General features: G+C 38.7%; 2 protein-coding genes and 1 pseudogene across 7 annotated transcripts in view; 2 read left to right on the top strand and 1 right to left on the bottom strand.

Annotated features, from left to right (window-relative positions):
• Positions 1-26027, bottom strand: part of WRN (WRN RecQ like helicase) — a 176732-nt gene extending 150705 nt beyond the window's left edge. For 3 of the 4 annotated variants that reach the window (XM_037831309.1, XM_037831310.1, XM_037831311.1), the window contains exon 1: positions 25734-26027. The gene's annotated coding sequence lies outside the window, so the exon portion shown is untranslated. The remainder of the gene's footprint in view (positions 1-25733) is intronic. The other variant, XM_037831313.1, reaches the window with a different exon arrangement.
• On the top strand, positions 580-1057 carry LOC119530147 (annotated as a pseudogene).
• A 544-nt stretch (positions 26028-26571) lies between the features above and the next one.
• PURG (purine rich element binding protein G) overlaps positions 26572-26835 on the top strand; it is a 35865-nt gene continuing 35601 nt past the window's right edge. For all 3 annotated transcript variants that reach the window (XR_005216041.1, XM_037831306.1, XM_037831305.1), the window contains exon 1: positions 26572-26619. The gene's annotated coding sequence lies outside the window, so the exon portion shown is untranslated. The remainder of the gene's footprint in view (positions 26620-26835) is intronic.

Below are 26835 nucleotides of genomic sequence, written 5' to 3'. Positions count from 1 at the left end.
ATTCATAGAGGCAGAAAGTAGAGTGCAGATTACCAAGAGCAAGGGAGGAAAGAGATTGGGAGTTAATGCATAGTGGGCACAGGATTTAGATTTGGGGTGATGGTAAAGTTCTGGTAACGGTGGGTGGAAAGGGTAGCACAACACAGTGAGCACTATTAATCCCACTGAACTGTATGTGTGGCAGTGGCTGAGATGGGACCATGTGACCTTTGAGCAAGTCACTTTAATTTTTTAATAAGTTTTCATTTCTTATCTACTCAATGGGGAATATAATACTTGCCCTATGGAAAACAGTGTTGATGTGAAGAGAAACAGGGATAAACATGATGTTTCACCTTTTAAAATGTAGTTATACATGAATTGGAATAGTGACAGGAAAAGTGATAGGTCTTTTATTGCTTACAGTATACTAAGAGGGATGAAGACACTATGAGTACAAATGGAGATAACAAATGCATACAAATTAAACAAGTCACCAAAAGTTGCTTTAGACCTCAGTGTTCCATAGGTAGAATGATCTTGTTTTAAATGATAAAGTCAGAAAGTGATGACAGTCACCAGGGATGGTGGAGCATGATGATGGAGTGGTTTTCCAGGCTGCTCTCTTGGACGCTGAACAGTCGTATGGCTCTCAAGCCTTTCTGAGCAGGTAGCTGCCCAGCAGCCCTGGATGTTGGAAGAGAAAGCACTAAAGGTTTGTGATTTGACTCGAACTATCCAGGACCCAGAGAAGCCCAGTACTTTAGAAAAACGGAAGTGATAATGGAAAGTCATGTATAAGTTCAAGAGATGAGTGAAGAAGACTATCTGGTTATTACCAGGTTCACATCGACAGTAACTCATTGCTCTTTGGCCACTCTTATTGGGCTGTGCTTAAGAGTAAAATTTCAGTGGTGTTTACCATTTAAACATAAGTTGGAATCCACAGTTCTGAAGGAACCCACTAAACAGAAGAGGACATCAACAAGCAGATAAGTTACAGAGCGAGTAGCGGCTGCAATGGAGAACCCCCAACTTATGGGAAATCAAAGAACAGTGCATCCTTGAACCTGATTAACAGCTGTTTTAAGAGATACTGAACTGTAATTGTTTGATATATTTATTCAAACTCTTTGTAAAATGCAAAAGACTCATGTTTAATACCTAAGTGATTTGTACCTGAAAGCATTTTTTAGAGGGATTACTTCCAAGCAAGATTTAATTATAAGGTAATAGTTTGTTCAGTGTACAACATTCTCAGGATTTATAACACTTAAGTGTTCAGGCAGAGGAATTTTTCTAATTATTATGTGTAAGATAAGTTACTATTTTCTGGTGCCCATTCTGATACAACAACTTTTCCTGTCAAATATCTACTATGCCCAAAGGTATCCAATTTAAATCATTACTCTGTAAAATATAAATAAAACAGATGATTCTTGTAAAAAAATTAATTAAAATTAAAAACTTTTTTAAAGTCAAAAAGAGATGAGAAAATGGATTCACATGTCCAATATAATACTTCATTCTTACCCACTGGACCTGACCCAAGAAGAACAGACTTTCAACATGAGTTTTATAGTTATCCCTTCCACATTGCAACTTTTCCCATCCCAGTTTCAATATATTGTGAGTCGGCATAAGAAATTAAATGGAAATTTCTGGGGAGTTTTGCAGAAGCCACAGACGACATGCAAAGTACAGCAGACAATTCAGAAAAAGTTTAGAAACTCAGAAATGCATAAAATATATGTATATTATTGAATAATATCAACATAATAAGATACTGTAAACACCCCATAAAAGAAAACAAAAAAATGCAGACTTCTTCTCTGGTATGAAGGGAGGACAAAAAAATTTTACACAGATTTTCCAGATCATGGGGGTGCCACTCCCCTAACCCTCGCAATGTGGAAGGGATAATTATATTTCCTGTCTCTTTAACTATACTCACAAGGTGTATTTAGGAGGTTCCCAACTACAATCTAAATTACAAGTCATGTTCAGATACTCATCCAAGTTTTCATGGACTATAGGAAGGAATACAGAAAAAGAAGAAATTTCAATGACTGATAAATAAGACTGGGTTAGTGTTTCAAACAACCTAACACAGCACTGATAGAACCAAAGCAGCTTAAACGCTTCAGCAATTCAATTTGGTTATCAATGCCCTAATTTGTTTAGACTCTTTAGGTTTCACATATACAGTTATGTTACTTTTTACTAAGAGAGGCAACTACCAGTCAAAAAGCCTTTCAAATTTAATCCAAAATACAAAGAAAGTAAAAAATTCTGGGTTTGATTTCTTATAATGTATTATACTACAAATTCTCTGAAAATACCTTTACTTACCAATATATTAGCAACAATTTTATATATATATAGACACAAACTATGATTGATTGTAAAAAAAAAATTTACAAAGTACAGTCCTGTATTATTTTTGAGATTTCCTTTCTACGTTTCCATAAACTTATAGGAATAGAGGGGGTGGAAAAAAGAGAGGAACCAAAAAAGTCCACGGCAAAGTCCTCATTAAATTCCCTAGTAAAAAAGGCTTTCAAGAGTTTCACTAATCTACTAAAAGATTATGCTAATCTTAATTTCCCTCCAAACAGCCCAAGCAAGCAAACCAGAAAAGCTATTTTAAACAAACTATTAGCATTTGATTAGGCTATAATTGAGTACTTACAATTTTACAAGGTGGCAAGATGATTTTTTGTGACCTATTTCTTAATAGGTACGTCTCAAATTTTCATACCTGTCACATTTTTATATTAATAAAATCAATAAGTAAAATAAAGTGAAACTGAAACCAATCAAATAAATAACACAAAAATATCAATAAACCAATAAAATAAATAGAGTAAAATGGTATTAAAATACTACCTATGTACAGGAGACTTCTGGGGATGAAGGAGTAGGGAGATCCAAGACTCAGTCCTCCCACCAATATAACTATTAAACAGGCAGAAACTGTCTGAAACAACTATTTTGAAACCCCAGAGGCCACCAGGGAAGAGCACGAGGAAGAAGCTAATAAATTTCGGTAATGAACTGTAAACTGCTCTCTCCACGTGGCAGCTACAGGCGCCCATCCCGCAACCTCACAGGGAGCAGGATTCAGTCCCTGAATAGCTGCTGGTGGCAGAAAGTGACAGAAAAATCCCCTTCCCCAAGAACAAGGGTGGGCACTGCGAACCACTGATCAGAGCTTGTGATCAGGGAATTTGGATAGATGGTCCCAGGCTTGAGGGCAGCTATTGTTTCAACACACTGTCCCCATCCTACCCAAATAAAGGTGTAACGGCCACTGTTTCAACCCACCTTGGACAAAGTTCATGGCAGCCACTATTTCAACCACCCCGGGACAGGGGACCAGGGAGTGGAGACTTAAAGACGCAGCACTTCCTCAGGGGTGCTGGTGACATTCGTATTATTAGTACTGATTTGCTGGGCAGGCCAGAAAAGCTCAGCTTTAGGGAGCTCTTCCTGATCCCCTCCCCACGGCAATGTGGAGCTGGTCTACGCCCCCTTTGTAGGTCACTGGTCCTGTTCTGGCTGGGGAAGACTAGGAAAACTCTTCTCAAGGGTGAACCTCCTCCAAAAATTTGCCCTCCTGGCAAGAGCAGCTTGAGACAACAAAAGGAGTGTAAAAAATATAGGAGGCAGACAACTCTGCCAGCATTAATCCTGAGAGAGGGAGGTCTGTCTCCCAGGAAACAGAGGGGACAACCAAACTCCTGTAAATAGGAGAACTCTAAAACAAAGAACAAGCAAAAGCCCAGGACAAGGCAAAGGCCAAGACAGAGAAAACCCTGCACACTGCATTCGCCTTTAGCAGACCTTTCTGATAGGAGGGCTGAAGCTCAAAAAACTCTCTGTCTTATCACTAGCTGGTTACAAAAATTAAGAAACAGACATCTCAAGGAATAAATCCTAGAGTCAACATTAAAGTGTACACAGTGCAACAAGAGTACAAGACAAACAAAGAAACAGGAAATGATGGCCCATACAAGAGAAAAGAATAAAAATTTGGAAAACACCAACAAGACAAGGAACAAAGCCTTTTTTAAAATGATCATAAAAACACTCAAGGAGAGGAAGGAAAGTACCGAGAAAGAACTAAAGGATATAAGGAAAACAACAAATGAACAATATGAGAGCTTAAGGAAGGTTTCAATAGCAGATTAGAATGGGCAGAAGAAAAAAATAGTGAACATGAAAACAAGACACTTGAATTTAGTCAGGCTAAGGAGCAGAAAAGAAAAATGAAATATTAAAAGCAAAAATAGCCTAAGACCCCGCTGTGAGAGAAAAGAGATAAAGGAGCAGAAGGAATACACAAACAATGACAGAGAATTTACAAAACTTAGCAAAAGATATGAATATGCACACCCAAGAGAACACCAAACAGGATACACATGAAGAAAAATACACCCTGTCATATATTGAATACATTATTGAATGCAAAGGACAAGGAGAGAGTTCTGAAAGCTGCAAGAGAAAAGCAATATGATATGTACAAAGGGGTATGTACAACTGGAATGACTGCCAATTTCTCATCAGAAATCCCTGTAGCAAGAAGGCAGTGAGTTGAAATACTTCAAGGGCTGAAGGAAAATAACTGCTGGCCAAGAATTTTATATCCAGCAAGACTCCCTTTCAAAAATGAGGGACAGATTAAGAAATTCTCAGATAAACAAAAGCTAAAGGAGTTCATCTCCACTAGACCTGCCCTACAAGCAAGGCTCAAGGAAGTTCTTCAGCCTGAAAGGAAAGAACACTAGACAGTGGTTCAAAGCAGCATAAAGAAATAAAGACCTACAGTAAAGGTAACCATTTGGATAAATACAAATGTCAGTACTACTGTATTGTTTGATATGTAAGTCTACTTCTTACTTCCAACAGGTGCTAAAATGCAAATGCATAAAAGTAATATTAAATCTATGTTTTTAGACATACAACATACAAAGATATAAGCAGTAAAAAGTACAGAAAAAACAGTAGGGGGACAGAGGGGTATAGGAAAAGTATATATACATGCTATGAAAGTTAAGTTGGTATCAAATCAAATATGATTGTTATAGATTTAGGATGTTAACCACATGTTAACCACAAAGAAAACAGACGAAAAATATATCCAGAGAGAAGTGAGAAGAGGTACTTAATATGTTACAAACTCAAAAGAGCAAATAAATATAAAGTAGGCTTTAATCGGAAATGAGGGACAAAAAAGGTAAAAGACTTACAAAACCTAAATAGCAAAATGGCAGAATAAAGTCATGTATTATTAGTACTGATTAATAGTAAATGGATTAGACTCTCCAGTCAAAAAGCAGAGATTCACAGAATGGATTTAAAAAGCATGAATCAACTATATGCTGTCTGCAAGAGACTCACTTTAAAGTCAAAGATATAAGAGACTGAGGGTGAAAAGATGGAAAAATATATACCAAGCAAGTAGTAACCAAAACAGGGCTGGAGTGGCTACACTAATATTGGATATAATAGGTGTAAAGTCAAAAACAGTTACTAGGGACAAAGATGGTCATTATATACTGATTAAGGGGACAATTCAACAGTAAGATGTGACAATTATAAACATATATGCACCTAACAGTAGAGCCCCAAAATATATGAAGCAAATATTAACAGACTTGAAGGGAGAAATTGATGGTTCTACATTAATAGTAGGAGACAACAGCACACCACTCTCAATAATGGACAGCAAATCTAGTCAGAAAATCAATAAAGAAGTACAGGACTTAAATAATACACTAAACCAACTAGACCCAACAGACATATATAGAATACTGTACCTAATGAAAACAGAAAACACATTGTTTTTGAGTGCACACAGATCATCCTGGGTAGACGACACGTGGAGTGACAAAACAAGACTCAAAAAATTCAAAAATCTTGAAATCATATAACATACATTCTCCACCCACAACGAAATGAAACTAGATATCAATAACAGAAATGGAAAATTCACAACTGTGTGGAAATTAAACACCACACTCTCAAACAAACAACGGTTAAAGAGGAAATCAGAAGCAGAATTAGGAAGTATCTTGAGGTGAATGAAAATGAAAATACAACATGCCAAACTTATGGGATGCAATGAAGGCAGTGCTGAGAGGGAAATTAATAGTTCTAAAGGCTTACATTAAAATACGAAGAAGAATAAAGACTTCAAATCTAAGCCCTAACCTCAAAACTGGAAGAAGAACTAGAAAAAGAAGAGCAAACTACATCCAAAATGAGAAAAGAAGGAAGTAGTAACGAAGATTAGAGAGAATCAACAAAACCAAAAGCTGATTCTTTCAAAGATCAATAAAATTGACCAATCATCAAATTTATATTGAAAGATAAAGGGCCCCAAATAGATAAAGCTATCTCGAAAAAGAAGAATGAAGTTGGAAGACTCACACTTCACAATCAAACTTATTACAAACCCACAGTAATAAAAACAGCATGGTACTAGCACAAGGACAAAAAAAGAGAGAGAACGCAAATAACAAAAATCATAAATGAAAAGAATTACTACTACAGACTCCACAGAAATAAAAAGGACTATAAGAGGATACTAAGAACAACTGTACATCAATAAATTAGACAGCCTAGATGAATGGACAAATTCTTAGAAACTCACAAACTACCAACATTGACTCAAGAAGAAATAGATCTCAATAAACCCATTATCAGTAAAGAGATTGAATGAGTAATCAAAAACTTCCCAAAAAGGAAAAAGCCCAAGACCACATGGCTTCACAGGGAATTCTACCAAGCATTCCAAAAGACTTAACCCTAACTCCTGCTCAAACTCTTCCAAAAAAAATGAGGAGTGTGCCAGTTTGGATATATTACATCTCCCAGAAAAGCCATGTTCTTTAATGCAATCTTTGTAGGGGCCAGACTTTTTAGTCTTTTAATTAGGATGGAAACTTTTGATTGTTTCCATGGAGATGTGACTCACCCAAACTGTGGATGAGACCTTTTGAATAAATTATTTCCATGGAGGTGTGGACCCTGCCCATTCAGGGTAGGGTCTTAATTAATCACTGGAGCACTTAAAAGAGCTCAAGTTGACACAGATGTGGACGCTTGGAGATGCTTGGAGATGCAGACAGAAGGACATTTAGAGATGCTAGGCTAATAGATGAATCCCAGCATTTGCCCTGGAGAAGCTAAGAGAGGACCCCCAGATGCTTAGAGAGAAATGCCCTGGGAGAACAAGCAAAGATGCACAGGAGCTGAGAGACTCTAAGAGAGACAGAAGCCCAAGCAAGGATGCACAGAGGCTGAGAGAGAGACACGAAGAGAGACAGAAGCCCAGGAATATTTTGGAGAAAGCTATTTTAAATACAACCTGGAAAAGACCTCTACAAAGAAAACTACATAACTCTATTAAAAGAAATAGAAAGGGACCTAAAAAGATGGAAAAATATTCCATGTTCATGGATAGGAAGGCTAAATGTCATTAAGATGTCAATTCTACCCAAACTCATCTACAGATTCAATGCAATCCCAATCAAATTCCAACACCTACTTTGCAGACTTGGAAAAAACTAGTTATCAAATTTATTTGGAAAGGGAAGATGCCTCGAATTGCTAAAGACACTCTAAAAAGAAAAACAAAGTGGGAGGACTTACACTCCCTGACTTTGAAGCTTATTATAAAGCCACAGTAGTCAAAACAGCATGGTACGGGCACAAAGATAGACATACAGATCAATGGAATCGAATTGAGAATTCGGAGATAGACCCCCAGATCTATGGCCGACTGATCTTTAATAAGGCCCCCAAAGTCACTGAACTGAGTCATAATGGTCTTTTCAACAAATGGGGCTGGGAGAGTTGGATATCCATATCCAAAAGAATGAAAGAGGACCCCTACCTCACACCCTACACAAAAATCAACTCAAAATGGACCAAAGATCTCAATATAAAAGAAAGTACCATAAAACTCCTAGAAGATAATGTAGGAAAATATCTTCAAGACCTTGTATTAGGCGGCCACTTCCTAGACTTGACACCCAAAGCACAAGCAACAAAAGAAAAAATAGATAAATGGGAACCCCTCAAGCTTAGAAGTTTCTGTACCTCAAAGGAATTTGTCAAAAAGGTAAAGAGGCAGCCAACTCAATGGGAAAAAATTTTCGGAAACCATGTATCTGACGAAAGACTGATATCTTGCATATATAAAGAAATCCTACAACTCAATGACGATAGTACAGACAGCCCAATTATAAAATGTGCAAAAGATATGAAAACACAGGTCTCTGAAGAGGAAATACAAATGGCCAAGAAACACATGAAAAAATGTTCAGCTTCACTAGCTATTAGAGAGATGCAAATTAAGACCACAGTGAGATAGCATCTCACACCAATTAGAATGGCTGCCATTAAACAAACAGGAAACTACAAATGCTGGAGGGGATGTGGAGAAATTGGAACTCTTTTTCATTGTTGGTAGGACTGTATAATGGTTCAGCCACTCTGGAAGTCAGTCTGGCAGTTCCTTAGAAAACTAGATATAGAGATACCCTTCAATCCAGTGATTGCACTTCTCAGTATATACCCAGAAGATCAGAAAGCAGTGACACGAACAGATATCTACACGCCAATGTTCATAGCAGCATTATTCAAAACCCAAGAGATGGAGACAACCCAAATGTCCTTCAACAGATGAGTAGATAAAGAAAATGTGATATATACACACGACGGAATACTACACGGCAGTAAGAAGGAATGATGTCATGAAACATACGACAACATGGATGAACCTGAAGACATAATGCTGAGCGAAATAAGCCAGGCACAAAAGAGAAATATTATATGCTACCACTAATGTGAACTTTGAAAAAATGTAAAACGAATGGTTTATAATGTAGAATGTAGGGAAACTAGTGATAGAGAGCAATTAAGGAAGGGGGAGCAATAATCCAAGAAGAACAGATTAACTATCATGGGTAAATTTAACATTCTGGGAATGCCCAGGAATGGACTATGGTTCTGTCAATTCTTGATGGGTATAGTAGGAACACAGAAATGTTGCTATATTAGGTTACTTTCCTGGGGGTTAGAGTAGGAACATGTTGAAAGTAAAGTAGTTATCTTAGGTTAGTTGTCTTTTTCTTACTCCTTTGTTATGGTCTCTTTGAAATGTTCTTTATTGTATGTTTTTTTTTTAATTTTTATTTTTAATTTTTTTTAATTTTCATACAGTTGATTAAGGGGAAAAAAAAAAGTTTAAAAAAATAATAAAAAATAAGTAAGGAAAAAAATATGCAGAGCCCCCCTGAGGAGCTGGTGGAGAATGCCAGGGGTATTGGCCCTGCCCTACTCGATGGTTGCTAACATGACCACAGACATAGGGGACTGATGGTTTGATGGATTGAGCCCTCTACCACGGGATTTGCCCTTGGAACACTGTTGCTGCCAAGTAGAGGCGAGGCCCTCCCTAATAATGTGCCTAAGAGCCTCCTCCCGAATGCCTCTTTGTTGCTCAGATGTGGCCCTCTCTCTCTAGCTAAGCCAACTTGAAAGGTGAACTCATGCCCTCCCCACTACGTGGGATCAGACACCCAGGGGACTGAATCTCCCTGGCAACGTGGAATATGACTCCCGGAGGAGGAATGTAGACCTGGCATCGTGGGATGGAGAACATCTTCTTGACCAAAAGGGGGATGTGAAAGGAAATGAAATAAGCTTCAGCGAGCAGAGAGATTCCAAAAGGAGCCGAGAGTGTCACTCTGTTGGGCACTCTTACTGCACAATTTAGACAACCCTTTTTAGGTTCCAAAGAATTGGGGTAGCTGGTGGTGGATACCTGAAACTATCAAACTACAACCCAGAACCCATGAATCTTGAAGACAATTGTATAAAAATGTGGATTATGAGGGGGACAGTGGGATTGGGGGGGCCATGGGGATGACACTCCCCTTTGTCTAGTTTGTGGATGGATGAGTGGAAAGGTGGGGGAAGGAACAAACAAACAGACAAGGGCACCCAGGTGTTCTTTTTTTACTTTAGTTCCTCTTTTTCACTTAATTATTATTATGGTTATTTTTGTGTGTGTGGTAATGAGGGTGTTGGGGGATTGATTTTGGTGATGAATGTACAACTATGTAATGGTACTGTGAACACCTGAATGTACGATTTGTTTTTGTATGACTGCGTGGTATGTGAATATATCTCAATAAAATGATTAAAAAAAAAATCCAACCTGGGAGCAAAGGACCAGCAGATGCCAGCCATGTGCGTTCCCAGCTGACCAGAGGTGTTTCAGATACCACTGGTCTTCCTTCAGAGAAGGTAATCCACATGTTGATGCCTTAGTTTGGACACTTTTATGGCCTTAGAACTGTACATTTGTAACCTAATAACTCCCTTTTATAAAAGCCAATCCATGTCTGGGTATTTTGCATAATGGCAGCTCTAGCAACCATACAAGGAGGAAGGAACACTCCCCAACTCATTCTACAAAGTCAATGTCACCCTCACATCAAAGCCAGATAAAGGACACCACAAATAACACACACACACACACACACACACATACAAACACACATGCACACCAATAATCTCTATGAATATAGATGTAAAACTCCTCAGTAAAATACTAGCAAACCGAATCCAACTCCATATTGAAAGAATTACATACCATGATCAAATGGTAATTATTTCTAGTATGCAAGGTTGGTTTAACATAAGAAAAGCAATTAACGTAATATACCACACTAACAGAATGAAGAAAAAAACCACAAGTTCATCTTCACTGATGCAGAAAAGCATTTGAAAAAATATAGCACTCTTTCTGATAAAACACTTAGAAAAGGAATAAAAGGAAATTCTCAACAGATAAAGGGAATATATGAAAAGCCCACAGCTAACATCCTATTTCATGGTGAAAGATTGAAAACTTTCCCTCTAAGATCAGGAATAAGACAAGGGTGTCCACTGTCACACTGTTATTCAATATTATAATTGAAATTCTAGAACATTAGGCAAGAAAAAGAAACAAAAAGCAGGCAAATTGAACAGAAGAAGTAAAACTTTCCCTATTTGCAGATGATGTGATCACATATACAGAAAACCTGAAAATTCACAAGAAGCTTCTATAGCCTTAATAAATGATGTAGCAAAGTGCCAAGGTACAAGATGAACAGCCAAAAACTCAGTAATGTTTCTATATACAAGCAAAGAATAACTGGAAGAAGAATCAAGAAAAAAAATTCCATTCACAATAGCAGCCAGAAGAATCAAATAGTAGGAATACATCTAACCAAGGATGTAAAGGATTTGTACACAGAAAACTAAAAAAAAGCATTGCTCAAAGAAACTAAAGAAAACCTAAATAAATGGAAAGATATTCCGCATTCATGGATTAGAAGACTAAATATCGTAAGACTTCACTACTGCCCAAAACAACTTATAGATTCAATGCACTCCCAATCAAAAATCCAATAACCTTCTTTGCAAGAAACAGAAAAGCCAATCACCAAACTTATATTGAAAGGTAACGGGCCCCAAATAGATAAAGCTATCTTGAAAAAGAGAATGAACTTGGAAGATTCACACCTCACAATCAAAACTATTACAACCCACAGTAATAAAACAGCATGGTACTAGCACAAGGACAGACATATAGACCAATGGAATCAAACTGAGATTTCAAAAATCAATCCTCACATTTATGGCCACCTGATTTTTGTCAGGTGGCAAAGACCACTCAATTGGAAAAGAATAGTCCCTTTCAACAAATGGTGCTGAGAAACTGGATCTACATTTGCAAAAGAGGAGGCCTTCTTACCTCACACCATATACAAAAATCAACTCAAAATGGATAAAAGAATATACGAGCTAGAATTATTGAAAACTCAAGGAAGCATGTCAGGACCTTGTGGTAGGAAATGGTTTCTTAAGACTTTACAACCAAGCACAAGCAACAAAGAAAAAACAGATAAACAGGACTTCATCAAAATTAAAAACTTTTATTCCTCAAAGGACTTTATCATGAAAGTAAAACAACAACCTACACAATAGGGGAAAATACTTGGAAACCACATGTGCCAGTATGGATATATTATGTCCCCGAGAAAAGCCAAGTTCTTTCATGCAACCTTGTGGAGGCAGAATTTTTAGTCTTTTGATAGTGGTGGAAATTTTTTATTAAATTATTTCCATGGAGGTGTGGCCCCCGCCCATTCAGGGTGGGGTCTTAATTAAATCACTGGAGTCCTTTAAGAGATGCTTGCGAGCTGACAGAGATGTTAGGAGCTAACACAGATGCCTACAGATGCAGACAGAAGGATGTCTGGAGATGTTAAGCTAAGAGATATAGCCCAGAATTTTCCCCAAAGAAGCTAAGAGAGGACCCCTAGAAGCTTAGAGAGAAACACCCTAGGACAAAGAAGCAAGGATTCACAGGAGCTGAGAGAGAGGAGCTAAGAGAGAAGCCCAGAGACACTTTGGAGAAAACTATTTTGAAACAACCTGGGAGCAAAGGACCAACAAGACACCAGCCACATGCCTTCCCAGCTGACAGAGGTGTTCTGGACACCATTGGCCATTCTTCAGTGAAGGTATCCTTATGTTGATGCCTTAGTTTGGAAGCTTTTATGGCCTTAGGACTGTAAATTTGTAACTAAATAAACCCCCTTTATAAAAGCCAATCCATTTCTGGTATTTTGCATAATAGCAAGCATTAGCAAACTAGAGCACCACAAATTTGATAAAGGTTAATATCCAGAATACATAAAAGAAATCCTTCAACTTAAAACAAAAAGACAAATAACCCAATTAAAAAAATGCGGCAAAACGCTTGAACAAGCATCTCTCCAAAGAAGATATACCAAATGGCAAAAAGCACATGAAAAGGTGCTCAACATCATTAGCCATCAGGAAACACAACTCAAAACGACAATGAGCTATCATTTCACACCCATTAGAATGGCTGCTACTAAAAATAAAACTCTAAATAACAAGTGTTGGGAGGCTGTGGAGACACAGGAATACTCATTCATTGCTGCTGGCAATGTAAAATGGTGCAGACACTTCCATGAGGCAGTTTGGTTGTTCCTCAGAAAGCTAAGTTTAGAACTACCATATGACCCAGCAATCCCACTACTTGGTATATACCCAAAAGAATTAAAGCAGGGACTTCAAACAGATATTTGCACACCAATATTCATAGTGGCATTATTCACAATTGCCAAAAGAGTGAAGCAACCAAGTGTTCAACAACCAATGAACAGATAACAAATGTGGTATTATACATACAATGGTATATCCAGCTGTAAAAAGGAATGAAGTCCTGATACATGTGACAACATGGATGAACCCCAAAGACATCATGTTGAGTGAAATAAGCATGACACAAGATAACAAATATTTTATGATCTCACTGTGTTCAAACAATTAAATAAGCAACTCATAGAGTCAATTCTAGAATACAAGTTACCAGGAGACAGGGTGGGATAGGGGATGAGAAGTTAATGTTAAAACATTACAGGGCTCCTATTGAATGATGGAAATGTTTTGGTAATGGATTGTGGTGACAGTAGCACAACATTGTGAATGCAATTAACAGCAATGAAATATGTATCTGAATATGATTAAAAGAGGAAATGTTAGATTGTATATATGGTAGCAGAATTTAAAAACTTTTTTTAAATCCATGGAACTACACTACACAGTGAACTATAAGTAACCATGGACTTTAATTAATAGTACAATTTTTAAAATGTGGCTATCATCAATTATAACAAATGTTCTACACCAATGCAAGGCGTTATTTGTGGGGCAGTGTATGGGAATCCTGTATTTTATTCAACTTCTCTAACAAAAAAAAAAAAAAAAAAATACTACCTACCTGGGAAAAAGGATTTAAAACCCTTTCTGTATGCTGTCATTGCAAGAAAGTTGTCTACCCACATACCAGGAACACAACTTGACCTGAACTGAACCCGCTGCGGGGGTACCGTGAATTATATCTGAATTACACCATCCAACTGAATAATTCATTATTTTAAATGAATTTCCTCTGTTCTGTAAGTAGCTATAATCAGTCAGCTGAAATCAGCCATTATAAACTGGGAAACTACAGAGAAAGTTTTCAAGTAAGTCAATTTAAAACTTGCTTAGGCTGTTTATTTTTCCTTTTACATTTATTACTGTTACCTCAAATGGCCTAAGAAGAAATTTTAGAGGACCTCATTGTCAAATAAGCATGATGGTTGTCTACACAGCATCCATTCCACTCTGCACTCTTTTCACAATACCATAAATTTGACTCAGATAAGGACAGTCACCCACAATGCCAATGTGCTTCAGGGAAGCTTCCACCGTAGATCCAAGTGATCTAAAGGTAATCCATTCCCCTTGCCACAATAACGATTTAGATACTCAAATCTAAGCTCAAGACACTCCTTTGGGCATAGAGTTCACTTTAAGAATAAAATATATAACTTAATTCAGACCAATGAGACACAAATAGAGGTTTTAGGGGTAGATTTTTGAGAATAACACTTTCTTGTTCTTGTAAGAAAGCCACCATAAGAAATGCCTTCTATTTGAGTTTTCAAAGCCTGGCCCTTCTACAGTCATTTTGCCACAATGATGGAAATCAGCTTGAGAGCAAAGCCAACTTAGGAGCAAAGACAACACACAAAAGAAGGCAGAGATGAGAATTAGAGCCATATTCAACGGACTAAGCCAATCTTCAAGTTAGCCCCACCTCTGCCTTCAACTTATATTTTAATAATGTTTCCTTATTTTTAAAGCCTGTTTGAATCAAGTTTTCTGTAAGTGCCTTTTAACTAGTACACATATGTAACTGAAAATAAAATTATGTTGTCAATCCTTATATTAGCCTGAGTTCCACAGTGAAAGAGAACCAATAGGATGTATGTGTGTAACATATATATGTAGGCATGAATATGTGTATATATTCATGCATATATGTATATACTATTTATGTAACGTGTGTACCTGTGCGAGTGTATAAAGAGATTTTAAGGAATTGGCTTACACAATTGTGGGACTGGCAAGTCCAAAATTCTTAGAGCAGGCTAGCAGGCTAGAAACTCAGACCTAAATTATGTTCTAGTCTTCAGTCCAAATTTCATAGGGCAAGCTGCAGGCTGGAAATTCAGACAGGACTTTTATGCTGGAATCTTGAGGCAGAATTTTTTCCTCACTTGGATCAATCAGCTTTGTTCTCAAGGCTAATCTCCTTTAGTTAAATTCAACTGACTGTAGATGTTAACCACACAGCAATGCCTAGATTACTATCTGATTAAATAACTGGGTAATACGGCCTAGCCAAGCTGACACATAGGACTAACCATTACAATCCTTTTCCTTCTTTAACTCATCTTAATAAAAATAAATTACAAAGATAAACAAAATAGCCTCAAGGAAGTATATAGTACCAAAAGGTTCATAACTTCAAAAATAGAAAGTTTCAAAACTTCTTTGTAATCAAATTAATAATCAAACTAACATTTCAGTAGCAATTTAACAGATAATTAGAACCTAACTAAAAGGGAGCAAAGTTTAACTTTAGGACACATTGGGCTGAAATTCGGTATTGATAGTGGAAACCAAAATGAACACAGTTGGCAATAAGACAAATTTAAGTGTAGGAAGAAAAAGGAAAGACAAAAAGAAGATTGGGTGAAAAAGACTGGAAAATTAATACACAATTCTGTAAGCAAAATAAATTTACTCAATGCAAATTTTTCATAAGAACTTCAAATATAGTCTCCTCAGAAAAGGTAAGTTTATGCAATATGAATAAGAGAAAAAATCAGCAATTGTAGGATTGTGCACCTCCAAGAAAGTAAAATAGCTATCTTTCCACGGTACTTTAATGCCTCAGCTTCATGAATGAACACCAAAAGCAAACCAGGTGCCAATATGTGATGGCTACAAAGAGTGCTTCATATTTCATATCAAAAACTTCCAGAGGAGCGACAAGACTTTGATATTTTTTTCTGATGGCTTCTCTTAATCCTACCACAGAGTAAGAAGATTCTATACCTCTTATCATCCCAGCCAGAGAGCTAAAAGAGAGGATGGATCTCTGGATCGTAAATACGCGAGACAAAAAGGCCTGAAAGTTGGCTCAGGAGGGAAGGCCACTGTTCCATTCATTTTTTGGAGAACATGAAATTATTCTAATTCCTTATTTCCCCAGGAAGAAATTGTTCACAAACCATCCTCTTTCTTAATCCTCCCTCATATTAAGCATGTACGCAAAGGAAAGGAACAAAATAACTTTAAAGGGGGTGATTGCTATTACTACCCAGCTTTTACAAGGATAAGCTTAATTTTATCTTTGAGGCAGGGTACTTAATATCTATATATTTTTAATAGAAACAAAACACTCTTGAGGTGACTGGATTCAGGATCAGCATATGCAAATTAAGCATTTTACATGTCAGCAGAATATCAAACAAAAAGTATAATTATTAAAAGAATTCAAACTCAAAAACAGCAATAATTACAACTTCCACAGGAATAAACCTAACATAAAATACATAAAACCCATTTAAAGAAAACTAGAAAATTTTATTAGGACATCAAAAAAATGCCTGGATATAAAACACACTAAGTACATGGATGTCTAGATGCAAAACTGTAAGTATATAATTAAATCAATACCTTCAAGAAGCATACCAAGAAAACATTCCCAAAGATTTTTCACAGAAGCAGACAAATTCTTATCAAAGTTCACTGGGGAAAAGAAGATGAAATCAGAAATCAGAAATGAAAGGAGAGACATGCTACCAAGCCCACAAGAAATAAAAAAGGATTATGAGAAGATACTATGAACAACAGATATGCCAACAATTAGGTAACTGATTTAACGGGCAAATTCTTAGAAACAATCAAACTACCTATGCGGGACCATGAAAAACAGAGATCTCAACAGACCACCAAGAAGCAAGAGAGTAAATCAACAATCAAAAACCTCCCAATAAAGAAAAGCCCAGACTACCAGATGGCTTCACTGGTGATTTTACCAAAATTCCAGGAAGAAATTAACACCAATCCTGATCAAATTCGTCTAAAAATTGAAAAGGAGAGAACACTTCCTAACTACATTCTACCAGGCCAATATCAACCCTAACACCAAGCCAGATAGAGACATAAGAAAAGAAATTACAAACCAATATCGCTTATGAATATAGATGTGAAAATCCTCAAACTGAATATTAAGCACATTAAAAGTATACACGATGATCAAGTTGTATGCAAGGGTGGTTCAACATAAGAAAAAATCCATGAATATAATACACCACATGAATAGAATAAAGGCAAAAAAAAAACAACAACAAAAAAAACAAACACTTGACTATCTCAATTGAAGCAGAAAAGACATTTGACAAAATCAGTACCCCTTTTTTTGATAAAACACTCAGAAAACTAGGAATAAAAGGAAACTTCCTGAACATAATAGCATATATGAAAATCCCACAGCTTACATCATATTCAATGGTAAAAGACTGACAGCTTTTCCTCTCAGATCAGGAACAAGACAAGGATGCCCTCTGTCACAATTGTTATTCAACACTGGACTGGAAGTTCTAGCCAGAACAATTATGCAAGAAAAAGAAATAAAAGGCATCCAACTTGGAAAAGAAGAAATAAAACTTTCCCTATTTGTAGATGACATGATGCTATATAGAGATATTCTGAAAAATCCACAACAAAGCTACTAGGGCTAATAAACAATTCAGCAAAGTGGTGAGGTATAAGATCAACATGCAAAGATAAGTTTAGTTTCTCTACACTAGTATTTAATAATCAGAACAGAAAATCAATTTTAAAAATTCCATTTACAATAGCAACTAAAAGAATCAAATATCTAGAAATAAATTTAACCAAAGATGTAAAGGACTTGTACACAGAATACTACAAAACATTGCTGTATTAGTCAGGGTTCTCCAGGGAAACAGAACCACCAGGAGATATCTGTAAATATGAGATGTATAAAAGTGTCTCACTCAACTATGGAGATGCACAAGTTCCAATTCTGTAGGGCAGGATGCACAAGTCCAAATTCCATATGGCAGGTTGCAAGCTGGCAACTCCGATGAAGGTCTTTGATGAACTCCCCAGGAGAGGCTGGCTAGCTGAAGAAGAAATCAAAGTTCTCTCTTCTCCCTTAAAAGTCTTCAACTGACAGGATCAAATCTAACCAACCATACTCTCTCACTGCAGAAGACACTCCCTCAGTTGACTGTAGAGGTATCAGCCACAGATGCAATCAATTGACTGATGATTTAACAAACCATTCTTCTGGTTTATTAACCAGCCACTAAATGTCCTTGCAGTAATGGTTAGGCCAGTGCTCGCCTGACCAGACAACTGGGCACTATCACCTGGCCAAGTTGACACATGAACCCAACCACCACAATTGCTAAAAGAAATCAAAGAAGTCCTAAACAAATGGAAATTCTGTATTCATGGATTGGAAGACAAAATATTGTTAAAATGTCGATTCTACTCAAAGTGATTCACAGATTCAATACAACCCCAATAAAAATTCCAACAGCCTTTTTTGCTGAAATGGAAAAGCCAATCATCAAATTTCAGAGGCTTCACATAGCCAAAAGCATCTATAAAAAAAAGAACAAGTTGGAGGATTTATGCTTCCCAATTTTAAAACTTACTACAAAGCTTCAGTAATCAAAATATCATGGTACTGGCATATGGACAAAGACCAACGGAATCAAGCTAAGAGTTCAGAAATAAACCCTCACCAACTATGGCCATTTGATTTTTGACAAGGGTTCCAAGTCACTCAATGGGGAAGGAATAGTCTCTTCAACAAATGTTGCTGGGAAAACTGGATACCCACATGCAAAAGAATGAAGGAGGACTCCTATCTCCCACCATATACAAAAATTAACTCAAAATGGATAAATGACCTAATATAAAAACCAAAACTTTAAAACCCAAAGTAGAAAACATGGAAGCATCTTCTAGACCTTCTGTGAGTCAATGCTTTCTTAGACTTTACACCAAAAACACAAGCAATAAAAGAAAAAATAGATAAATGGTTTCCCATCAAATTTAATGGGACTTCATCATGAAAGTAAAAACATAACATTCAGAATGGTAAATATTTGGGAACCACATATCCAATAAGTGTTTAATATCCAGAATATATAAAGAAATCCTACAACAAAACAACAAAATAACAAATAACCCAATTAAAACATGGTGAAAAGTCTTGAATACACATTTCTCCAAAGAAATATACAAATGTCCATTTATATCATTAGAAATTAGGGAAATGCAAATCAAAACCACAATGAAATACCATGTCACACCCACTAGAATAGCCACTATTTTAAAAATGGAAAACAAGTATTGAAGAAAATGGAAAAATAGGAACACTCATTCATTTTTGGTGGGAATATAAAATGGTGCAACCATTGTGGAAAACAGTTTGGCAGTTCTTCAGGAAGTTAAGTATAAAATTACCATATAACCTGGCTTCTAGGTATATACCCAAAAGAACTGAAAGGAAGGACTTGAGCAGATACTTAGATATCAATGTTCACAGTGGCACTATTCACAATTGTCGAAAGGTGCAACCCAAGTGTTCATCAACCAATGAATGGATAAACAAAATGTGGTGTATATATATATATATATAACGGAAATTTATTCAACCTTAAAAAGGTCTGAAGTTCTGGTATATGCAACAACATGGATGAACGTTGAAGATAACATGTGAGTTAAATGAGTCAGACACCAAAGGGAAAATATTATATGATCTCACTGACATGAAATAATTAGAAGCAGCAAATTCATAGTCAGAAACTAGAATACAGGTTAACAGGGGCCAGAGTGGGAGTAAGGAAAGGTGAGTTAATGCTTAATTTGTACAGAGTTTCTGTTTGGAGTGATGGAAAAGTTTTGGTAAAGTTTTGGTAATGGACAGTGGTGATGGCAGCACAACATTGTGAATGGAATTAACTCCACTGAGTTGTATACTTGAATGCAATTAAAATGGGAAATTTTAGGATGTATACATGTTAATCCAATAAAATTAAAAAAAAAAAAAAAAAACCCTAAGAGTGTGTACAACACAAACAGTGAAACCTAATGTAAACTCTGGACTACCATTAATGGTATAATTATAATAATATCATTCCATCAATTGTAACAAAGTAACTACACTAATACAAAGAGTTAATAACAGAGAAAACTACATGTGTGAAGTGAGTACATGGGAATTCTTTCTTTTCTACATGGTTTCTCTGTAAAACTACAACTTCTGCAATTAAAAAAAGTATATTAAAAAAAATTTCATTGGGGATAGAAAATGCAAGAGTAGCAAATATTTTTTAAAAAACTAAGGTCAATAAGGGGAAACTTACCCTACTAAATATCAAACAGTGCAAATTACAGTAATTGGTATGAAACTGGTATAAAAATAGAGAAATAAATCAATATTTCTGCCATGTCCAGAAACAAATCCTTATAATTACAGATAAGGGAGGCATTTCTAGTCTTTGAGAAAAGAACAAATTATTCAATAACTGTGGCTCACAAAACCAACTATAATTTCAATATACAATTATCAGTAAAAATAAAAGATTAATCATACATAGCATGTGCAAGAGTGGAAACTAGAATTGCCGTTTTGAAGGACATTTTGTAGAGGCTATCAAAAATTTAAATTTGCATATCCTTCAAGCTAGCAATTATATCTATCCTGTGGAAATACTTGCACAAATGCATGAAGATATCTGTAAAAGATGCTCATCACAGTGGTCTGAAATAGCAAAAATACTGGAAGCAATTAATAGGGTAAATTAATAATTAAATAAACAATGACACGTCCATAGTAAACAACAGCCAAAGGAATAAAATAGAAGTGTATGTATTAAAATGACAAGTTGAGATACATGCTAAGTAAAACAGAGGAAAAACTGTCAGAAGCAGTTTCCATTTTAATTTTAAAACATAAAATGAAACTTTGTATGCAAACACAACAGATTGTTCTAGGAGGATACATATCAGTTAATAGCCATTCTTTTAGGGAACAGAATGGGAGTGAGATGAGATGTGAGAAGGAGGAGTTTCATTGTGCTATAATTCACTTCTAGACAAGCATAGGTCTCTCCTTTCCCCCCTCCCTACTATCCCTCCCCCCCACCTTCCATCTCCCTGTAAAACAGTAATTTGTGATTATTTTATCACAAATAATGTTTATTTCTAAAGGATAGCTCCCTAGATGTGAAATTGGGACATAAAGTACTCCTATTTCTCTGTCTGCCTTCTCGCCAATAAATTATTCACAAGTCTGCTAATCCTCAAAGGTAAGACTCGCCAGAGAAGAAAGGTACACAGAAAGCCAAGGAAAACTGCTGTAGCTGGATTATAACAAACCCCTGGTGAAGGGAGTTAATTTCAAACTGACAACTAAGAAATGATGCCTTAAGTCACCCACCAGTCCTACAACTACGAACACTTGAGTCAAAGAAAAATTCATGAAGGGCTGGCTCATGGGATTACTGGGGGTTGCAAAGTAACCATAAGTAACGCAATAACTGACTTTCCAGTGCTAGATGTACAACAAATTGGTTTTTGAGTTTGGTGTTAATGTATTATTACCATCAATATCTATAGCCTCCTGTATCTATATCCTACTTTTCTTTCCTCCTCCATTTGTCTAGTGGATCACAACCACTGATGGATAACATTCAAGGGAGATTACCTCTTAGTTTTCTGAAGAGCCCTCCTCCAAGGATCTTAACCTGCACCCTGCTCCAGCCATTTACTCCCATGAGGATAACATGTCATTACTAATGTTAGATCCCAGAAAGAAAGAAACTAACATGTAGAAGGAGTTTCTAACCCAGAGGCCCCCGCAGCTTATCTCACAGAAAACAGGTGCCCCATAAACTAAAGAATGACAGCTGTTCAAGGCTGTTCCAGCCACAGTGGCATCCCAACCCCAAAAGGTGGGTAAAAGCAAGGTCAGATACGTCTAAAAGACGAACAACCGAAAAGGCCTGCTCTCCCTAGATAGATGATGCAGCTGCTTTTCTGAGAAGAATAATGGGCTAGAATCCTAACAATCTATCAGCCTAGAAATTGATAGACACCCACCCAATCGAGGCACAGGATGCACTCAGCAGACACCCTTCTCCCCTGACACTCCCTCATCCCAACGTGCATTTTTTTCCTTTAAAAAATGCTGCTCTCAGATAGAGGGCTGAAGCCATTTTCTTTCTTTCTCTTTCGCCGGCTCCCACTCGCTTTCTTCCTCTAAATAAACGCTATACTTTGACTCTCCACGTTGTCTGGATTCCTGAACGGCTCCATACCTAACAACTAATGAATGAGTCCCTCCATAATCTCAATTCCAAGTATCTAAGTCTCCAACCAACACCTTCTATTTTTCAGGCTCACTCCCTCCAGAAAGCCAACTCCAACAATCTTTTGACCTAATGATTTTCCACCTTTTCATTCCTGGCACTCTCTGGTGATCCTTACTTCTCTCCTTAAATCAGGTCATAATCACTTTTCCTTGCATATTCCCTAAACTTCCTTGCCCCTCTCTTGTCTCATTATTCTCTCCTCGAAAAACTCTAATTCTGAATACAACAAATCCTCTGCCAACTCCATGCCTTGCACGTATGCAGCTTAATGAATGCAGCAGGTGAAAAACACAATCATGTTGAATGGTCTCACCTTAAATTTGTGACCCCAACCTCAAGTGAGCCCTTGAGGTAGCAATCCTACAGCATTCCCCGAATTCATTCACTATCCTATTCACCTAAGATATTTCATACCTTCTCTCTACTTAAATCTCTCATATCTCTTTCTCCATCCTCACTCTCATTTGACTTCAGATTTGACTTAAAAAACAGACACAATCAAAAAGAACTTCCATAAGCTCCTACCCAAACATTTACTCACATAAAAGCACTTGGGTCCCTATAATCTACCTTCCCTTCTGTAATTGCAGATATGTTCCTAAATCCAACCCTTCCATGTGCACACTAGATTCCATGCCTTCTTATCTACTCAATGAAATTGCTCCAGCAATTTTTATTTGTGCCTCTCTCCTGAAATCATCTATTTTCTCTCTACTTAACCACCAGAAAATTCCCTTCAGTAATAAGCATGCTATAATTTCTCCCACTTTAAAAAACAAAAAATCAACTCTCAGGATAACTTCCCCAGTCTTCTTCCCCCCATTCTTAGTTTTCCAGACCTGCTTTAACAAATACCACAGACTGATTTAAAATAACAGGAATTTACTGTCTCATAGTTTGGGAGACTAAAAGTCCAAAATCAAGGTGTCAGCAGGCCATGCTTTCTCCAAAGTCTATAGCATTCTGGTGGTGCCTTACCAGCAATCCATAATTCAATCTCCGTCTCTGTCACATAGCCATCTATCTCCTCTGTGTCCACCTGCTCCTATTGCTGTGCCCAAATTTCCATTGCTTATAAGGACTCCAGTACTATTAGATTAAAGGCTCCTCTGATTCAGTTTGGCCTCATCTTAATAGAATATTCAAAGATCCTATTTACAAATGACTTCACATCCATAAGACCATAGGTTGGGACTTGAATACATCTTTGTGGGATACATGATTCAATCCATAACATTTCCTTTAAGGCAGAACACCTCAAAGAGTCATCTATACTAACATCTGTTTCCACACCTTCCATTCTCTTTTGAACCCACTTAACTACTGCACTCCACCAAAAGGAATCTTGTCAAGTTTACCAATGACCTTCATGCTGCCAAATCCTATAATCAATTCTCAGTTCTCATCAGACTCAATGTATCAGCATATAGCACAATTAATCACATCCTTCTTCTTACAATACTTTTATTAGGCTTCTCTCTTGATTCTCCACCTACATCAATAACAGTTCCTTCTCTGTGCTCTTTAATGGTCATTTCTCACCTCATCAAATTCTAAGCATCACAATGCTTCAGGATTCAGTTCATAGACTTGTTCTCTTCTCCATCTGAGGATCTCCCTTGGAGATCACATCCAGTCTGATGGCTTTAAAGCATCAAACTGATAGTACACTGATGACTTCCAAAATAGTTCAGAACACTCCTCTGAACTTCAAACTTGCATATTTATTTACTAGATACTTGAATACCTACCTACTGGGCATAGCACACTCAATAGGTATAAAGTTCCCCCAAACTGCTACAATTCCTCAATTCAGTAAGTGCACCTCCATCCTACCAGTTGCTCAGGCCAAAATCCTTGGAGTCATCCTGACTCCTCTATTTCTTTCACAGCCTACGTCTAACCTATCAGAAAATATCGTTGGCTCTACCTTCAAAATACAGCCAAAATCCTACCCTCACCACCTCCAATGCTGCAACCCTGGAGGGAGCCACCATTACCTCTCACCTGTTGGCTCCTGTAACTCTAGTCTCCAAACAGAGTGGTTCTGGTTAAAAACGTAATTCAGATCCTGTCATTTCTCTAACAAAACTCTCCAACAGCTTCCTACTTCCCTCAGAGTAAAAGCCCCCAAATCTTCAAAATGGCCTACAACAAAGGTCTGGCCACACAATCTGTCCCTTGTCTTTTCCTCTCTGACCTAATCACCACCTCTTATTTCACTCTGCTCTTGTTCACCAGTCTGTGTCACTGATCTTGAACACACCACCCAAGCTTACCTCAGGGCTTTTGCACTTGCTTTGCCCCCAAGAGCCATATGACTAGCTCCTTGTTTCCTCAAAAATCACCTGCTCCAAAAGGCTTTCCTGACCACCTTGTTGTAAAACTGTCATTCTCCATCCCCACCCCACACTCTTCAACTTCTTTCCTACATTATTCTCCAAAGGATATTTACCTGCAGGCACACTATGCATTTGACCGTCTTTCACCACTAAAATGTAATCTCCAAAGGCTGAGATTATCTTTTTTTCCTTCATTGTTGATATCCCTAGTGCCTAGAGATATTCAATAATATCCAATAGTCAATATTATCATTCCATATTATTAGTATCTAATATTAATATTCAACAAATATTTGTTGAGTAAAAGGATGACTACAGCCAACCTCAACCAATTTGTTCAATGACATCAAAACCTGAACTGCCCTACCCATCCGGATCTCGACCTCTAAAAAAATCAAGAGACGAAACTATACAAAGACCGAAGTACGCTAAAGACTCCTATATTAGCATTCCAAGGATTTTATTACCCTCTTCAAATCAGGGTAGTATTTTTACATACTCAAACCTATCCAGGAAACTCCAGAAAACAACTTAGATCCAGCCAAGAAAAATATCATTAAGGACTGAATGATTTGAATTTAATAAATCCAACATAACTTGATAAGTTATAGACAACAGATTCTTTCCTTCCCCCGACTTTGTGAAAACGTGAAGTGGCTCAATAACTGCGGCAGTAAAAGGACGTACACGAAAGACAGAATCCTAAGGGCACACGACAGGAAACCGGTCGCACAAGCAGGGACCGGCAGGCGCGGAGTGGCACGCTTCTTTTCACGCAAGCTTTGAGAAGACCTGTCGGCAGCCCGGGCCTCTTTTCCTGGGTGCTCCGAAGAGGAAGAGGGGATGTGGGTTTCTAAGGAATCTTCCACACCCAAGCCAGAGGCCTGCTCTGCGGGACTAAGCACCTCCAGTGTCTGAGAAGCCGGGAAGAGCTGGAGCTCTACCGCAGGTTCTGGAGTTGGGGGAAGCAGGGGTGGGCAGGACACGTTACCCTGGGAAGAGCCAGTCCCGTGGGTCTTCTCCTTCAGCTGGATGACTTATGGAGCGCCACGACAGCAGGGCCAGGAACCCCGGCATCCAGGCTGGACATTAATTCAACAAACTTCATTCCCGCGCTGCAGAGAGCAAACAGGCGGTCATCGGCGAACTTACTGCACATCCGCTCTTGGAGGCGGGTATTCCGCAACCCCGCTCCGCCCCAGTCCCGCCTGGAGCAGGTCCCACGCCCTTCCTCCGCACACCCTCCGCGCAGCGATTGTAGCTCTCCCACCACGGTCCAGCCCGCGTGGGCCTGCGCGACGCGGAACGCATGCGCAGGGATCCTCGCCGCCGCTAAGCACGTCGGGAAGTGTAGTTTCTGCCCTTGTTGGTCGGCCGCCAGAGTCCACCATCCCGGCGGAATGTGGGAGAAGTCGGAATACTCCCTGCACCCCGGATCTTATTCCCTTCTTCACACCTGCCCGGTCACTTCACACTCACGCTCCACCCCGAGCGCCGGGCTTGGGTGTGGGCGCGCCCGGAGGAACAGAGCGAGACTCTCCTCTTCCCCTCAGAAGCTGAGCGAGGGGAGGCGGTTGTTCGCTGCCCGCTCTCCGCCCCCGCCGCCCTCTCCGCCCTCCGCCGCCCCTCCCCGGCGGGTGTCCGGCGGGTGCTGGAGGAGAGGGCGGCCCACGCGGCGGCTGCAGGAGGGGCGGCTTGCGGTGTGGGCGCCGCAGGCGATGCCCTGCCCGGCTGCTTCCGGAGGGGGGCAGTGCGCGCGGCGGCGGCGGGGGAGGAGGCGGGGGGGCGGCGGCTGCAGCGGCCTGCAGCGGAGGGGCCGAGAGCTGGCGGCGGCGGTCGTGAAGGGCATCGGCGGCGGCGGTGATGGCAGAGCTGATGTGAGTGTCCGCGGGTCGGGGACCCCGGGGCTGCCGAGCCCGGGGCGAGCGGCCCAGCGGCGTGTGGGAGCCGGAGCGGGAGGACCGGGCGGCAGAGGGAGGCTGTGCGCGAGCTGCGCGGAAGCCGGGAGGACGCCGCACGGCCCGCAGACCGTCACGGCAGAGGTGGGAGCCGGGCGCTGCGGGGACCGCACCGGGTGCGTGGGGCCCGGTGCG

The sequence above is a fragment of the Choloepus didactylus genome, chromosome 3 (assembly GCF_015220235.1).
Source record: "Choloepus didactylus isolate mChoDid1 chromosome 3, mChoDid1.pri, whole genome shotgun sequence".
In the NCBI taxonomy this organism is placed as follows: Eukaryota; Metazoa; Chordata; class Mammalia; order Pilosa; family Megalonychidae; genus Choloepus; species Choloepus didactylus.
Note: the sequence above shows the minus strand (reverse complement) of the source record. Positions and strands in the feature narration are given on the sequence as shown.